Below are 19,305 nucleotides of genomic sequence, written 5' to 3'. Positions count from 1 at the left end.
AATGGTTGAACTAGTTTACAGTCCCACCAACAGTGTAAAAGTGTTCCTATTTCTCCACATCCTCTCCAGCACCTGTTGTTTCCTGACTTTTTAATGATGGCCATTCTAACTGGTGTGAGATGGTATCTCATTGTGGTTTTGATTTGCATTTCTCTGATGGCCAGTGATGATGAGCATTTTTTCATGTGTTTTTTGGCTGCATAAATGTCTTCTTTTGAGAAGTATCTGTTCATGTCCTTTGCCCACTTTTTGATGGGGTTGTTTGTTTTTTTCTTGTAAATTTGTTTGAGTTCATTGTAGATTCTGGATATTAGCCCTTTGTCAGATGAGTAGGTTGCAAAAATTTTCTCCCATTCTGTAGGTTGCCTGTTCACTCTGATGGTAGTTTCTTTTGCTGTGCAGAAGCTCTTTAGTTTAATTAGATCCCATTTGTCAATTAAATCTGCCAAATTCTTAAATACAGAATTCATAAGTAATGAGGCTCAACTGTGCCTCATTGGATTAAAAAATATTTTTCTAAGCCTAACACAAAAAATATAAAACAAAAAGATTAGTTATTCTCTAAGCTCCTGTAGCCTTCTCTGCGTATTTGTGCCTGTGCTCCTTATTTTGCTTTTTCTTCCTGTTGCTGTGGGTGAACCATCCTTGCTCCTAGTCAAGGGAACCACTCCATCCAGGATCCAGATTCCATCCCTTCACCTGCAGTAGCATGTTTCAGCAAATCCTACCTTTATTTCCTGCATTATTAGATTTTCCCTCTCTACTGGGTATTTTCTTTCATCAGCACACAAAATACCATTAATGTCTCTCAAGAAACAACCACACAACAAAAAAGTGTCCTCATTTCAGTCTCCTCACTTCCCACTTCTCCTTTACAGTGAAAGAAAAATAAAAAACAAAAAGTGAAAAAACCCAAAACAAAACAGTCTACACTTGTCTCCAAATGCTTTCCTCTCATCTTCTTTCTTTCCAAATCTCTTTTTAAACTAATTGTGAATTTATTTCAAATGGTAAATATTTATGGAACAAACTTTGTTTTAGAATTTTAATTTTTTTTAAAATGTGGGGTAATAGTGAAATAAGATTTAACAAAAACGTGTATTGTTGCTGAAGCTGCCTGTATTCTTTTTCTTTTTAAATGTATTTGAAAGTTTTCCACAATACAACGTTACAGGAGTATGCTTTGAAGTCTCTCTAACACTCTTGCCCTATTCACCTCATCTCCCCTGTCTTCTGCATGGAATCACTTTAGTTTCTTATGTATCCTTTCAGTGCAGATACCAGTAAAAATGTATGTGCCTTCTTTTCCTTCCTATTTGACACACAAGGCCTCACTCCACATGGAGGCTTCTGCAATTTGCTTTCATCATGTTATAATATATGTTAATATGCTACCTTGTTTGAGCTGTGTGTGTGTGTGTGTGTGTGTGTGTGTGTGTGTGTGTGTGTAGTACAAAGGGTCATGCACAATGTTTCTTTGCTTTTCACTGAGACAAAGTACCAGCTGTAAGATGTCATGTTTGCTCATTTCTGCTTACCAGCATTATTTCACAGAGCCCCTGACTCTGTGACTATGTGTAGCTCTCCAAAGGGATGCTTAATTTTTTCTTCATTTTTTTTTGAGACTGAGTCTTGCTGTGTCACCCAGGTTGGAGTGGAGTGGCATGATCTCGGCTCACTGCAACCTCCACCTCCCAGGTTCACGCGATTCTCCTGCCTCAGCCTCCCTAGTAACTGGGATTACAGGCGCCCCCCACCACACCCAGCTAATTTTTGTGTTTTTAGTAGAGATAGAGTTTCACCATGTTGCCCAGGCTGGTCTCAAATCCCTGGGCTCAAGCGATCCACCTGACTTGGCCTCCCAAAGTGCTGGGATTACAGGCATGAACAACTGCCCCCGGCTAATGCTTTGAAGACAAAACGGGATAGGGCACATGGCTCCCAAGTCTCTTGCCTGAGTCAACATATTCCTTAAAAGATAAATGACCCTAGTCTTTGCCTTTTCCTACACATAAGATAACATCTGAAGGGTTAATGGTATGCCTTTGTCATCTATAGCCAGACGTACTCTTACCCTCAGACTCGGATGTGATTTTGTCTTAATGTAACTTTGGAGCACATACTAAATCTTACTACCTGTAGGTAAGCTGTCAGCTGAAACACTGCTTCAGCTGTCCTGCAGACCTTCTCTGACTCTCTCTGGGTTGTGGTCCTCAGTAAGACTTCTGAATAAAATGAACTTTAATTCTTCAAAAGCTTGATTTTTTTTTCTTTACTTGACAATGTTGAATCATCTTTTAGTCCGGAGTCTACTCGGATGAACATGTAGAACTTTGCTTCTTCGCCCTCTGGCCTCCTCTTCCTCTGCCAGGAACCTTGGTTTTTTCCCTCTCATGCTTCTCCCTCAGGCCCAGGCATTGTCCTGGAATGCTGGAGTTTGATCTCTGAAGTCCTTGGTGCCCCTGGAGCAGCAGTGGCCACTGTGGTAGAGCTTTTGCATCTCAGGAAGATTTCATTTCTGCAAGTCCTGAGGAGTGAAGCTTCTGTGAGACGAAGCTTTCCTTTGCCGATGGTGACCACTTCTCATAGCAATCTTTGGTGCAAAGTCCCACCAAGGAATTCTTTCCATTTGAAGGGCAGTGGGGGCAGGGAGGGGTGAAAAGGAAATGAGGATATAAACAACACAGGAGGACAGAAAGTCAAATGCAGCCACCCATTTTAACCTTTGAAATGTTTGGATCAATTTTTGCATTCTTTCTATCATTAACTTCTACTTCTGTTCATAGGAAATTTTATAAATATGTAATTGTTTTATAACTAAAAGTCTACTTTTTCACTAAAACCAGAGTCTGGAATTACTTTTTTCTTTTCTTTCTTTCTTTCTTTTTTTTTTTTTTTTTGAGACAGGGCCCAGGCTAGAGTGCAATGGTGCGATCATGCTTCATTCAGCCTCAACTTCTTAGACACAGGTCACCCTCCCACCTCAGTCTCCCAGGTAGCTGGGACTACAGTCATGCAACACCACACCTGGCCAATTTTTGTATTTTTTGTAGAGATGGAGTTTTGCCATGTTGCCCAGGATGGTCTCCAATTCCTAGGCTCAAGCACTCCTCCTGCCTTGGCCTCCCAAATGATGGAATTACAGGCATGAACCAGTGCACCCGACCACTTTTTATTTTTTGATAAATGGTTTGCTATTTTCTGTAGGAATTTCTGTTGGTATTTTAATTGCACTACCTTAAATCTATGACTAAATTTGAAAAGATGCCATCTTTCTCGCTATGTTGTTTTCAACCCGAATGTGATATGTTACTGCTTCTGCTCAACTCTGCCTTTAATGTAATATTGTTTTATTAGATCTAGTTGGCACTTTGTTAGGTTAATTGTATAAATACCTTAGCACCTTAGCATGGCTAACATTTACTGGATTGTTCAAAATAAATTTGATAAGCAAAGGGAAAAAGTGAGAATCAGAATAATGTATGGATAGAAAGCTTGGAAAGCATCAAGAGAGTTTGAATAATGATGCTAACAATCCTGACCAGCTTTACTGGGTTGAAGATTCCCATGTCCTCAGAGAACACCATTCTGTTAATAGATGACTGGCATGCACAGGCTCCATTAGGACCCCTTATCTTGTGGTCAGGTATCTTGGTGCACATACAACTTGTTTCACTGACCTAAGACTATCTCTCCTCTAGGCTCAATTATTTTGTGGTTCAAACCTAATTAGGTTAGGGCTTGGCTGGGTGTGGTGGCTCACACCTGTAATCCCAGCACTTTGGGAGGCTGAGGCAGGCAGATCACCTTAGGTCGGGAGTTCAAGAGCAGCCTGGCCAACACGGTGAAACCCCATCTCTACTAAAAATACAAAAATTAGCTGGGCATGGTGGTGGGTGCCTGTAATCCAGCTACTCGGGAGGCTGAGGCAGGAGAATCACTTGAACCTGGGAGGCGGAGGTTGCAGTGGGCCGAGATCCCACCACTGCCTGGGTGACAGAGTGAGACCTTGTCTCAAAAAAATAAATAAATACATACATAAAAATTTAAAAATACCTACTTAGATTAGGGCTGCCACATAAAATATAGGACAGTTAAATTTGAATTTCAGATAAGTAGTTTATTTTAATAATAAGTATTCTCAAGTATTACATATTTGAAGTTTATCTGAAATTCAGAGTAAACTAGAGATCTCCAATATTTTTCTTAAATTTGCCAATCCTACCCTAAGTACTACCATTCAGTTTTATTTTCTGGTCTGAGGGTTACACCTACTTCAGAATTAATGTGCTGGTCAGTGAAGAACATTTTGTGGCAGGTCAAGTAATAAAAATCGTATCTTTGAAGCATTCAGTGGCTTTCAGTCCGCACCTTCTTGGATGTGACAGATCAGGAAAGAGACACGAGTCCCATCTTCACATCAGTGGTGCAAACATATTGAACTGGTTGCCCTCATTCCACTGTACTAAGCAGCCTGGTTGCTAGTAGTATCTCTGCCTAGGAACTCATCCTTTCCTGTTTCCCCCTGATTTTCTCAGTAGCTGTCCATCACCAGTGCTCTTCTGTTTGTGTGAGACCTCAGAGCTCTGGTTTGTGTGAGACCTCACACCAGCTTACTGTCTGTGGCTTTCTGCCATCCTCCCCCACTGCTGGGCTCTCTCACACTCCTTCCTGCCAAAGTCTTGTTCTCATTTGCCCCTTGTGATCTTTAAGAGCTCTGTTCCTCACCCAAATTTGACTATGAGAAAGAGATAAGAAGCCCCTGACACTCAGGAGCTGCCCTGGCACCCACAGTCAGGCCTAGGCATTTTCCTGCTGAACATAAATCATTTCACAGAACACCCGCAAGGCCATCCTAGAACCAGGATGAATCAAGAGAGAAACGAGACCACTTTGTGATCAGGTCTGAACACGGACAAAACATGACGTTTTCCTAGCCACAAAAATGACCAAACATGCCCCTAACCTGGCTAATATGAGTGCCTACTGCTGCTTTACCAATGATCAGTTTAGATTCACTCTAGCCTTCCCTCTTTCTAGATGAGATTCATTAAGATGCCCAATCATAGAATTACCTCTGTCTCCTGACAGTCTCCAGTCCAGAGCAAACTCCTACTTCCCTAAACTCTACAATTACCTAGCAAGAGCCCAAATCCTATAGAAAGTCTTTTAAACACCCCACGGTGGCAGAGGCGTACCCCAGGGTGTATGGTCTCCCCTGTTGCTTGGAGCACTAAACCCAACTCTTGAGCTGCAGGGTTGTTCCTGGGGGTCTTTGGCTGCATAGCATTGACAACACCCAGCAACCCATGATTCAGCCTCCGTAGTTGTTGTGCCAAACCCCTGTTGACCTCACTAGGGAAGGCACCAGGTTCCAGAGACCAAAGAAGAGACCCAGAACCAGCATGGGGTTTCAATTAGCGACTTCCATACAGGGGAAAGAGCCCGGTGGCGGTGGGATAGTCCAGATAACTGCACAGTCCAGTGGCAGCAGGCTGAGCAGGAAAATCACAACTGCCTGCAAACACCATGCAGTTTATATAGCATTTTCATTTAATACCTTCCCCTTAACAATCTCCACCTGGCAATCCTCATTTAACCCAAAACTCGGGGCCTTAATCCACTGCATGGCCTGTGCTCCTTGGGATGGCACGGGGGCCTAGATGTTCCTCCTAGACGAGGAATGAATCTCTGGATTCCCTAGCTCGGAGCACACAGGCAGGTGTATGTGTCATGCAGGGTCAGTCTCAGGGGATGCTCGAGTTATTGCTGTCAGGTGTGTTTACCCTAAAATAGTATTCAAAGTCACTCCCAGGATTGAGCAAATGCAGAAGGCATTTTGTGAAGATGTAGGCTGTGTGGTGGTCCCCACAGTTACCTTAGCTCTGGCTCTTGCCCCACCAGTAGGGGTTTGCAGCTGGCTTAGAGGTGAGCTGCATGTCTGCCCATCTATCAGAGGTCAGCATGGAAGATGGCATCACCATCCCTCTCACCTACCACCACCTGGCTACTGGGGGCTGCTCCCCATTCTCAACACTGCTGGTTTCACTATGATTGGGTGGGGCAAATAATTCTAGAAGAACTAAGTGCACTGTGGGCATTAACCATGTCATTTAAGGACAGTGGTTTTATACCTCTGTCCTCATACTCTAGAGTAACAGATTTTTCCTTGGTGGAATCATTCACTTCTCTATCAGTGATCAAATAAGAGTAAGAAGATGATTAGGCTCAGTATACAATCAACTCAAAGTGGGCATAGGAGCATCTATATTATTAAAGTTCAGGAGGGAGGAGTCCATGTCTAGGTTATAAAACTGAAATGGACAGCTTCAAATACCCACCAAAGTCCGGAATTTCACCATGCAGATATGATAGTCCTTAAAAAAGAGGAGATGCCAGACTGTCCTGAGAATCAGTTCTGATTAACCTATCTATGAGGCGACTCCTCTGTCTGGCTCCAGACATACTCCTACCAGAAATCGTCACCCTACACGTAGCAGTACTGGTTGGATTTCATTTTTAAAAAATTACTGTTGGCTGCTGTCTTGTACCTCCCCTATCTGAGAACTTGAGCCCTCAGCCTGTGTTGGGGGATGTGCTCGAGTGGCTTCTCCTCAGTACACCAACACGGGTCTGTCTGTCTGGAAACAGCTTCCAGCTGGCTTGTTGCTGGCAGCAGTGTCCAGCTGCCCTGATCTAGAGAAGTCACTCTCCTATCCATGGCTTTGTCCCCGTGGCCCTTGCCCTTGTCTACGCAGACCTGGCTCACCTGCTTTCTTGGCAGGACCTACCCAATAGTCACCCACAGGATAGCACTCACCTTTTCTCTCTATTCTCTGTGCACCAGCCTCTCCTTTGCTCTCATCTTCTTTCCTACCCAGTTTAGGTTTTGTCCCCCTTTGCCATATCTTTTCCTCACCTCACTATTGTTTCATCTGAATTTTCTAGTGTTAGTAACATTCACCCTTGGATGGGAAAATAAGTCACAGCATTATTCAGAATTAAACTATGTATCTCTAAGTTTTCTTTCAACGCTATAATTTCATGATTCTTTGGAGCTACTGTTCTCCCCAACTTCTACCTGCTAAATAAATAATCCAGTTAGAACTTTCACTTTAGTCTGTACTTGACTCTATTTAGAGTTAATTTAGGAGACAGAATAATGGTTCTTAAGTTTCTCAACCTCACTAATAAGCAAAGAAATTCAAATGAAGGAGGATTGTTTTCAACCCACCAAACTGACAAAAATGAAAAATATCAATTCCCAGGGTAGGAAAGTTGGTTGGCTGTACTTTGGAATATATCATTCTGGAAAAGAATCTGGTAACATGTATTAATATTTTAAATATGCATATTCCACATTTGGGAATTTATCCTAAAGCCAAATAAGCAAAGATGTATATAAAATAATGTTAATTGCAGCACTGAATGTAGTAGAAAAATTCAAAACCACCTAAGTGTCCATCAGTAGGAGAGGGTTAATATGGTATATGCATAATGCTATGCAGATTAAAAAATAATGAGATTGATAAGTGATTCTCAACCCTGACTGCACTTGTGAATCTCCAGAAGCACTTAAAAAACTCATAATTCCAGGATCTACGCTCAGAGGTTCTGATTATATGTTTGAGAGTGAGGCCCAGTATTTGCATTGTTTTAAAGTGCCCCAGGTAATTCTAAGGTGCAGTCAAGTTTGAAAACCACTCAACCCTTAACATTCGAGATGTTTCTATCAACTCTAACAAGAAAGATGCTCATGATACACTGCAAGTGAAAAAATTAGGTTACTTAATTTGTTGATTATGATTTGTTAAATTGAACTAAAAATGGCCTGAGAAGGACTCTGTACTTCTATATTTGAGTCCTTGTGGACAAACTGTAATCTAACTTAATAGGTAGACAAGATTGAAAACCTAACTTAGGAGTATGTGCCTGTAACAAGAACTGAGTCTTGGCCAATCCCAACAGCCGTACTTCAACCACTCATACACTGCTGAGTGTTCAAACTGTGTTCACGTAAGGCAAATGTCGAGCTGTAACCAATCCAGCTGTTTCTGTACCTCACTTCCAATTTCTGTACATCACATCCTGTTTTTTTATCTGTAAATCTTCCACCACGTGGCTGTACTGGAAACTATGAATCTGCTGTGATTCTGGGGGCTGCCTGATTGATGAATCATTTATTGCTCAAACTCCTTTAAATTTAATTTGCCTGAAGTTTTTATTTTATCAGATTACATTTATTAATAAATTATACATGTGCATTAAAATATAAAAGTTTACACACAGTTATTTCTGAAGAGTGAATTACATATTTGCAGTGTGTTTTCAACCATTATCATCTATTTCTCTTTTTTGAAAAAATGAAAAGGCAGTACAGGCTGAAAATGCAGAGAAAAAATGAAAACTGGCCTTCAGATGGCTTCTGAGTGCCGATAGGGACTTCCATCCTAAATCTGGTTTTATTTCTGTGGCTGACAACAGCAAAATGCGTACTTAGAGACAATATGGTCATTGTATTAGTTTGTTCTCACACTGCTAAAAAGAACTACCTGAGACTGGGTAATTTATGAAGAAAAGAGAGTGACTTGACTCACCATTCCACAGGCTATACAGGAAGCATGGCTAGGGAGCCCTCAGGAGACTTACAGTCATGGTGGAAGCAGGCACATCTTCACATGGTGGAGCAGAGAGAGAAAGTGCTAAGGTGGAAGTGCTACACGCTTTTAAACATCCAGATCTCGTGAGAACTCACTGACTGTCATGAGAACAGTAAGAAGGAAATCCACCTCCATGATCCAGTCACCTCCCACCTTCCCCCAACACTGGGGATTACAATTCATCATGAGATTTTGGTGGGGACATAGAGCCAAACCATATCAGTCATCTTAGTTCCAGTCAAAAATACTGGCTTGGCTAAATAATTCATTATGGTTCCCTTCACCATGAATTTATGTTCTGCAGAAAGAAATAATGAAATGGAATATATGCATTCATAAAGCACGTATCATCTTTATTTCAGAAACAAAATGTTTAGGCAATCATTTCTAAATTCATACATTAAAAAAGTGTGTGCATACTTGAAGAGTTAAACTTTGTAGAAAGTATCTCGTAGGTGAACCGGCTTGTGGGATTTACTGAACCGGCTTCAGGGGGCTTTACTGAAAATCATGATTTAGAGTTTTACCACATAGTAGAGTTCACTAAAAAATATTACAGCTCTCCAGGCATGGTGGCTCATGCCTGTAATTCCAGCACTTTGCAGGCTGAGGCAGGAGGATTGCTTAAGAACAGGAGTTCAAGGCTACAGTGAGCTGTAATCATGCCGCTGCACTCCAGCCCTGTCTCAAAAAGTAATTACAATTCAATAAAACTGGTGTGTGTGTGTGTGTGTGTGTGTGTGTGTGTATCATTGCTTATAAGTCTGATATTTCTCTCTCCCTTCCTTCCTTGCTGTCTCTACCCTTGTAAACAAAACAAAACAAAAAAACTCCAACCAGTTTTCCCAGGGTCAGTCTACTGAAGAGCTGATTTCTACATATTGCATAAACTATACTATTCATGAATTTTAAAAAATAACTTAAACTCTCAGGTGATATCATCATTTTCTTTGTTATTTCTTTCTATTGCATACCACCTTCAGAATGATAAAGAGATTGAGGCTCTAGTCACAATTATATTCAGCTGTCAGGAATGATTAACTATCTTCCTTCTCCCCATGAAGTGCATGAGAACGCAACCATGCAAGTTAGGGTGATAATGTCCCCCATCAGATGCTATGGCTCCTCCTGCCTCAGAAGAGAAAAGCAGCATGGTTTTGTACTAGGATATGGAATGAAGTCTGGGATGAATTTTCTGGTTTGTCTGGGGTCAGTCTTCTAGCAAGACTTACTTTAATTTTAAATTTTTTTAATTTAATTTTTTTTTTGAGACAGTCTCGGTCTGTTGGCCAGGCTGGAGTGCAGTGGCACTATCATGGCTCACTGCAGTCCTGACCTCTCAAGCTCAAGTGATCCTCCCACCTCAGCCTCCTGAATAGCCGGGACCACAGGCATGTGCCACCATGCCTAGCTAATTTTTAAAAAAATCTCTTTTGTAGAGATGGGGTTTCACCATGTTGCCCAGTATGGTCTCGAACTCCTGGGCTCAGGCCATCCACCTGCCTCATCATCCCAAAATGCTGGGATTACAGGCATGAGTCACCGTGCCTGGCCAGCAAGGCTTACTTTGCTTCAAGTTTTGTTTCCAGAACATTTAGGTACCAATTCTCAATATAGAATTCTAACTACAAAAGTCACAAGTTATAAGGCATTTTTGAAGCAGTCATTGTTCATGTCCATCTGTGTCTTTCTTTCCCTCCACTGGCACGGATAATTTGGAGTTAACTGTAGAGCAAATACTTAGGAAATTAATCCCACCTGATTTTCAGGTTCAAGGTGAGAAGAAAAGGAGAAAGCACAGTTCTTGTACCTTGATGACACACTTTATTCCATCTGCAGAAGTGGCTGCAGCTCACATGTGTGACTCCTGTTGGAACAGCAGGCTCACATAATAGCATCACGTGCTGGCAAAGTGTTCGGACGACAAGCCAGTTACCTCATTCGGCTGATGCAATCCTGGAATTTCCTGAATTGAAATACAATTTAGGACCAGAGGGAGAGACCCTGGGCTGTTTGATTAGGGCATCACCTTTAGCTAATTCTAACCACCCCCATCTTTTTTCCCCCATTTGTCTAGTTCCTTCTTTCCTTAGGTGGGAGGTAATAATATTAATTGGTAACAGTTACACTGTGCCATGCACTCATCTAAGAGTTTTACTCTTAATTGTCACAACAATCCTAGGAGGCAGGCATCCCATTTTCTCAGATAAGGCAACTGAGATGCAAAAATGCCATGTCATTTCTTTAGGTCACACAGGAGAAAATGTAAGGCTCTTCTCTTTGAGATGTATACCTGAGGATCTTTGCTTTTAGTGATCAGATTGTGTGTAAGTTTTCCAGGGAGTCCCACTCGTTGAAAGCCCATGACTGCCATGAGCTGTGACTGAAGATGCTGCCACCTCAGTGTGGTCAATGGCTCTGTCATCCAGTTTTAACCTCCATATCAGAACTTTAAATTATATGTAGAATTTTTTATTTTTCTACTATTGTTTCAGATTTTTCTTAGTATTTTAAGATAGTTTTTAGTGTTTTACCAGAAAAGGGTCACCACTTAAGATTCCCCTACCCCTGGTTTTTAGGATTTAAGGAGTGGGATATAGTTATTTATTATTTAGTGTGTTAAGATTATTTTCAGATAATAGCAAATGATCAAGTCTTAATCTTTTTTTTTTTTTTTTTTTTTTGAGACGGAGTCTCGCTCTTTCACCCAGGCCGGACTGCAGTGGCGCGATCTCGGCTCACTGCAAGCTCCGCCTCCTGGGTTCACGCCATTCTCCTGCCTCAGCCTCCCAAGTAGCTGGGACTACAGGCGCCCGCCACTGCGCCTGGCTAATTTTTTGTATGTTTAGTAGAGACGGGGTTTCACCGTGTTAGCCAGGATGGTCTCGATCTCCTGACCTCGTGATCTGCCTGCCTCGGCCTCCCAAAGTGCTGGGATTACAGGTGTGAGCCACCGCACCTGGCCTGTCTTAATCATTTTTATACCCCATGATTTTGTTCTGGATATAATACCAATATTTATATAAATAGACCAAGGTAGAAGGATTGCTTGAGGCCAGGAGTTCAAGACCAGCTTAGGCAACAACATAGCAAGACCCCCATCTCTACAAAAAATAAAAAAAAATTAGCTGGATGTGGTGATAGATGCCTATAGTCCCAGCTACTTGAGAGGCTAAGGTGGCAGGATCTCCTGAGCCCAGGAGTTTGAGGCTGCAGTGAGCTATGATTGTACAACTGTACTCCATCCTGGGCAGCAGATTGAGACCCTTTCTTTAAAGAAAAAAAAGAAACAGGCAAGGAATATATTAGCTTGATAATTATCTTTAGCTGTCACACAAAAAGTGAATACATCCTTCACATTCTGTCATCATATAGGAATGGAGAAAACTATAAATATGTAAAAATCTTAGAGACCATATTAATGATGGATTCCGTTAAGCCCTGTACATTTTGGTGTAACAGTTCCACCTGACAGCCACACCAATCCCAGCCACAGCATGAAGGGAAGAAACACAGATCCAGTACAGATTGATTGCTCAAACTTACTGCCTGGATGCAAGGTGCCCAGAACAGGAACTTCTAACCCCTTCTAGCCAGGGATGAAATGTGAGACCTTTTGTTACTTTTGAGACACAGAGTTCAACTCTTGCTCTCACATTTTCCTGCAATTGTAGAATATTTTAAAGATTAAAGTCATGGTTCTTTAACGTCACCTGTAGTTCAGGGGCCCAGACCTGTCCTGTTAAATCCCCTGACACAAGGAAAGTGCTGCTTCAAGATTCCTTTCTTGTCTGTTAAGGTAAACAAAACAAAACAAAACAAAACCAGACTTGTCATGCCAAGCTCATGGAGGATAGACAGAACTCTATAGACAAATTAAAAGCCTATTTATAATCACAGATAAGCAATGAACCCAACACAATTGATGCTTTATTGCTTATTTGAAGATAAATTCCTATTTCTCCCACCTCTCCCTCTACCCAGTACATTTTAAATGTAATCAGTAGACTTAACAATTTAAGAGTACCCATAAATGAGGATACTAATAGGAATTAGCTGATTGCAGAATCCTGAAAATGCTCATGAATTGGAAGTGCCAAGTATCTCAGAAGGTAGGGTTGTGTGTGTGAATGTGTGTGTGTGTGTGTGTGTGTGTCTCTGTGTTTGTGTGTATGTGTATTAAATGCACCTGATAGCAATAATTTACGCATACCCTGAGAACGACCCTGTATGGCAGGTGCACCTGAATGCCGTTCAGAGTTCCAAGCTAAGGAATCTGGGAGTGGACAACGCAGAGATTCATTCCTTATCTGTAAGGAACATCTAGGCCCCATCCTGTCCTGTGGAATGTGGGCTGTACAGAGGATTGAGGCTATTTGTTTTGGGTTAAATGCAAGTTTCCAGGTGGAGCTTATTAGGGGGCAGGGGCTAAGTGAAAATGCTGAAAAGATTGCATGCTTTTTGCAAGTGGTTGTGATTCTTCTGCTCAGCCTACTGCCCCTGGGTCGTGGGGTTCTCCTATCCTGTCCACCACTGGGCTCTCCCCTGTGTTTAGCCCCCAGTACAACCCCATGTCTTGTTTGCTGGCTCTGGGTCTCTTCCTTGGCCCCTTGAACCTGGGTGTCATCCCCATTGGAGTCCATAAAGGTTTGGTGCAACAGTGTGTAAAAAGCATAGTCAGGGGACTCTTTGAAAGCCTGTATACGCAACAGTTAGATTCCCAGGTTACCATCCACACTACAAGTAGTCAGGTCCCACCTCTTCCCAATACTAGTAGTGGAGGAGATACTTTGAAACTGGGCTAGGATTAGAGAAGAGTGAAGATGAGATGATCCATTTGAAACAAAGTCAGTGATCTGCATTTGAAATGGTAAAGCCTGTTTCAAGTTCCCCTACTGAATTTCAGAATAACAATAACCAATCATACAACCACAAGCAGGATGTGGAGAGATGAACAACCTCAGAAAAAATATAGTGTCTCTCTAGAGACATTTGAGGCAGGAGAATAGTGTCTGGAGGCAGGGAACCTAAGGCCAATTCCCACTGACTTCCTAGAACTAAATCAAAAGGAAAACCCCGACTTTCCACATCTAAGTAACAAAAAGACCAGAAGCTACTCCTTTTGCAAACCACCCCCTCTTTCCTGCATGGCAGATGGAAAATTGAAAATACTTCTGATTGGTTGCTTTCCACAATCAGACTGATTGCCAGCCAAGTCTTCATTTGCATAGAAGTATAACTTTGTAACTTCACTTTAGCCTGTGATTGGTTGCTTTCCACAACCAATCAGATGTTTGCATAGAGTGTAACCGTTTAACTTCACTTCAGCCTTTGATGGCTTTCTGCAACGAATCAGACTGATGTGGGCCACTACTTCATTTGCATGAGGTGTACACCAAGTGGCCAATGGAAAACCTCTAGAGAATATTTAAACCCCAGAAAATTATGTAACTAGGCTCTTCAGCTTCTGTGCTTGGGACGCTCCATCTCTGTGGAGTGCACTTTCGTTTTCAGTAAATCTCTGCTTTTGTTGCTTCATCCTTTCCTTGCTTTGTTTGTGCATTGTGTCCAATTCTTTGTTGAAGATGCCAAGAACCTGGACACCCTCCACCAGTAACACATTGACGTTTGGGGCTACATGAAGAAAAAGCCAGCTGGCCACCTGATTTCCCTGAAGTGTGCTGTTCATTCACACTTCTTGATTTAGATGTAAATATATATACAGTCATAGCAATGAAAAACACTGAAAATGAATTTACCAAAATTTATGAAAAAACTACATTGCAAGGATGGAATAGGGGAAGCTGAGGAAGTGTAACTCCTCCTCTACCATAATAATAGATAACTTGGATAATTTCTAAAATTGATGAATAAATAGCAAATTTGCTTATTTAGAAATATGAAGGTAAATGCTAGAACATTACAAAATTGAAAATAGTTACCTCTAAGGAGCAGAACAAGAAGATGAAGAAAGCAGAGGAATACTGTGTTTTATTACATACTTTTGATGGTTATATGAGTTTTTAAAACATTATGGACTAGTTATTACTTTGAAAGTGATGTGATAGTAGTATGTTAGATTATTGACTTTTCAATTAATAATTTAGAGGTTGCTTACTTTAAACATGTCATAAATAACTCTGTTCCCTTCCAAAAGGAACCATATTGTCTCTTTCAGGATGCTTCCCATACAGCAGTTAACTCTTTAAGGGAAAACAAAGAGATTTCCAGGGAGGAAATTCCAGGAAGACATTAGAACCCCAGAAGGGAAGTGGGAAGGCTGTCTTTCCGTAGACGCATCACTCTCTGTATATGAGCTGGGATACCTTTGCAGTAAATGGCTATTACCTTTCTAGAAATTGAAAAGCAAGTGCTTCGTTATTTAAGAATGTTGTTGAGATGTACTCTGAGGAGATAAACTGTGGAAAACCCTACAAACAAAAAATAACTTCCTCATTAATTATGCACGGTGAAAAGACTCTTTAAACCTATTTTTAAAACACATTATCTCTTCATCAATATTAGTTAATGCCCCTGGCAGAAATCAAGACCAGTTACAGATATTAAATAGAGAAAATCTGTCTGGTCAGGAGATATAGGTCAGGCTTAATTATCTGATTATTCAGTGGAAGAGTAATATGGATTATTTAAAGACTCCTCTGAGGAAACATGGAGTTCTCTCTAGAGTCTTCTTCTCAAGAAGTAACTAAATATTATGACCAAAGTGGAGATCTGAAGAAACAAGCTGCTAAGCAAAGAAAGTCTTAAATGTATTCCACTTCCTCATAAATTTACCGAAACAAGTTTTAGTTCAATGACTAATACATTCTTGTCTTTCCCTATAAAAGTGATCTCCCAGTTCAAGTAGGGGTTCTCTTTAATGAGATACAGACTATAAGTGATCTTAAACCAGAAGAAATAACTAAATGCCATGAGGAAATCTCCAAGTCTAGAAATTTTGATGAAGCCTCGAAACCATGACTTTGTCTAACATCCATCTTTCCACATTGGCTCTGTAAGAACTAACAGTAGGGAAGTGGCTCATCAAATACGTTGAAAGTCATGACAGTATTCCTAAAGAAATATAACAGGTAAAAACAAAACTGTATCATCAGCAATAATTTCAAAGCAAAACAATGTGTCAGCTTGTCTCTGAAAGTGTTCTGGGATAGTATTTGGAGATTTTGACCTTACATTTTTTATCTCTTAAAATTATACTCTAATTGTTTATGTATTGGATGATGGCATTTGCTATTGAAGGCAGACACTGTCTACAAAGAAATAATTTAATGGAAAGGCTTGTTTTAGTCCATTTTCTACTGCTATAATAGAAAACCACAAACTGAGTAGCTTATAATAAACATAAATTTACAGGCATGACCTTGAAGATATTCCAGGTATCTGGAATATCCAGATATTCATGTATATTCAGACTGCTACAATAAAGTGACTATCACAATAAAGTGAGTCACACGTATTTTTTGATTCCCTAGTGGATGTAACAGTTATGTTTACACTATACTATATTCTATGAAATGTGCAATAGCATTTGTCCTAAAAAAGTACATACTTTAATTTTAAAATATTGCTAAAAAATGCTGATGATCATCTGAACCTTCAACAAGTTGTAATCTTTTTGTTGGTAGAGGGTCTTGCCTTGACGTTGACGGCTGCTGATGGGTCATGGTTACTGAAGGATGGGGTGTCTGAGCAATTTCTTAAAATAAGACAACGGTGAACTCTGCCACATCAATTGACACTTTTTATGAAATATTTCTCTGTAGCATGTGATGTGGTTTGAAAGCATTTTCCCCACAGTAGAACATTTTTCAAAATTGGAGTCAATCCTCTCAAATCCTGCCCTGCTTTATCAACTAAGTTTATGGAATAATCTAAATACTTTGTTGTCAATTCAGCAATGTTCATAGCATCTTCACCAGGAGTAGCTTTCATCTCAAGAAACCACTTTTTTGTCCCTCTATAAGAAGCAACTCATCTGTTCAAGTTTTATTATGTAATTGGAATAATTAAGTTACATCTTCAGGCTCCACTTCTAATTCTAGTTCTCTTGGTATTTCTATCACATCTGCAATTATTTTCTTTACTGAAGACTTGAACCTCTCAAAGTCATCCATGATGGTTGAGATCCACTTCCTCCAAGCTCTCATTAATGTTGAAATTTTAATGTCCTCTCTATGAATCCCAGATGTTCTTAATGGCATCTAGAATGGCAACTCTTTCTCAGAAGGTTTTCAATTTACATACATTTCCCAGATCCATCAGAGGAATCACTGTCTATGGCAGCTATAGCCTTGTGAAATGTATTTCTTAAATAATAAGGCTTGAAAGTTAAAATTACTCCTTAATCCGTGGGCTGCAGGATGGATCTTGTCTCAGCAGGCATGAAAACAACATGAATCTCCTTGTATGTCTCTATCAGACCTCTTGGATGACCAGGTACATTGTCAGTGAGTAGTAATATTTTGAATATAATCTTTTTTTTTTTTCTGAGTAGTAGATCACAACAGTGGGCTTAAAATATTCAGTAAACTATGCTGTAAACAGATATGCTGGCATCCAGGCTTTGTTGTTTTATTTATAGAGCGCAGGCAGAGTAGATTTTGCATAATTCTTAAGGGCTCTAGGGTTTTCAGAATGGTAAATGAGCATGGGCTTCAACTTAAAAAGTCAACAACTGCATTAGCCCCTAGCAAGAGGGTCACCCTGTCCTTTGAAGTTTTGAAGCCAGGCATTGACTTCTCCTCTCTAGCTATGAAAGTCCAAATGGCAGCTTCTTCTAAGAGAAGGCTGTTTTGTATACATTGAAAATCTGTGGTCTAGTGTGGCTATTTTCATCAGTGATCTTAGCTAGATCTTCAGGATAATTTGCTGCAGCTTCTACATCAGCACCTGCCACTTCACCTTGCACTTTTATGCTATTGAGATGGCTTCTTTACTTAAATCTCATGAACCAACCTCTGCTGGCTTAAACTTTTCTTCTACAGCTGCCTCACTGCTCTGAGACTTTGTAGAATTGAAGAGAGTTAGGGCCTTGCTCTGGATTAGGCTATGGCTTAAGAGAATGGTGTGGCTGGTTTGATGTTCTATCCAGACCACTCAAACTTTCTCCCTATCAGCAATAATTTCTGTTTCACTTTCTTATTCATTTCTCCACTGGAGGAGAATTTTCACTTTCCTTCAAGAACTTTTCCTTTGCATTCACAACTTGACTACTTATTTGGTACAAGAGGCTTAGCTTTTGACCTAGTTTAGCCTTGGACATGCGTTTCTCAGTAAGCTTAATCATTTCTAGCTTTTGATTTAAAGTGAGAGACATGCCACTCTTCCTTTCCTTTGAACATGTAGAGGCTATTGTAGTGTTGTTAATTGGTCCAATTTCAATATTGTGTTTCAGGGAATAGGGAGGCCCAATGAGAGGGTGAGAGATGGGGAAATGACCAGTCAGTGGTACAGTCAGAACACCAATCACAGATCACCGTAACAAATGTAATAGTAATGAGAAAGTTTGAAATATTGCAAAAATTAGCAAAATGTGACATGGAGACATAAAATGAGCATGTGCTGTTGGAAAAATGGAGCTGACAGACTTGCTCAATGTTGGGTTGCCACAAACCTTCAATTTGTAAAAAAAAAAAAATGCAATGTCTGTGAAGTGCAATAAAGTGAAGCACGATAAAATAAGTGTAGTTGCATTTTGCTAATGATTCTAGAGGCAGGAAGTTCAAGATCAATGGGCTGCATCTGGTAGGGCCTTTTTGCCATGTCATTGCATGACGGAAGTCATCACATGGTAAGAGGGGGCACGAGACAGAGAGGAAATCAGGCCAAATTTATCCTTTTATCAGGAACCCTCTACTGGGATAACTAACCCATTCTCAAGATAATGGCATTAATCCATTCACAAGGGCAGAACCCTTGTGGCCTAATCACCTCTTTAAGGTTCTACCTCTTAATATTGTCACAATGACAGTTAAGTTTACACATGAGTTTTAGAGGGGACATTCAAACCACAGCAGGGTTGAATGGATTTTTAAATTCACACCTGGCAAAGAGTCTGAAATCATAGCATTTTGTATTTGTTTGAGCCAAGCCTTTGAGAGAGAAATGATTTAGTTTTTAATTCAAAGAGGGCTTGGTTCCAAAGTTTAAACCAACTCAGAGGATCAGAGTTTAGCTTTATAAAAGGTAACCATAGAGAAGGGAACAATACAGACTATGACTCATGGGCAGTTCCCCCATCTTCCTCCCAGGCAGGAAAACCAAAGAAACTTCTACCTAGCTGGGCGAGAGGAATCAGAGAAAGAGTAAGAGGAGAGCAAGAGCTAATGTGCAGCCTGGTCCCAGGCTCCTGTAGTCAAACCCCTGGCAGGGGAACAGGTTGATGGAGCTTGGTTCAGTCATCAGAGCAGAAGGAGTCTATACCCCACTTTCCACGCTGAACTGTAGGAGGGAACCCCGTGCACAGTGTCCCATGCCATGATGGGTAGCCTCAATAGAGTAGAAGTGGTGCCATAATATATTTGGTAGATGAAGAGAGCTTGAGTTGGTGCCCCACTGGTCTTCCATAACCTGAAAGAGACCTATGAGTTTCTGAGTCAGCCTCAAGTTGGGAGAAAAAACAGGA

The sequence above is a fragment of the Symphalangus syndactylus genome, chromosome 5 (assembly GCF_028878055.3).
Source record: "Symphalangus syndactylus isolate Jambi chromosome 5, NHGRI_mSymSyn1-v2.1_pri, whole genome shotgun sequence".
NCBI lineage: Eukaryota > Metazoa > Chordata > Mammalia > Primates > Hylobatidae > Symphalangus > Symphalangus syndactylus.
Note: the sequence above shows the minus strand (reverse complement) of the source record.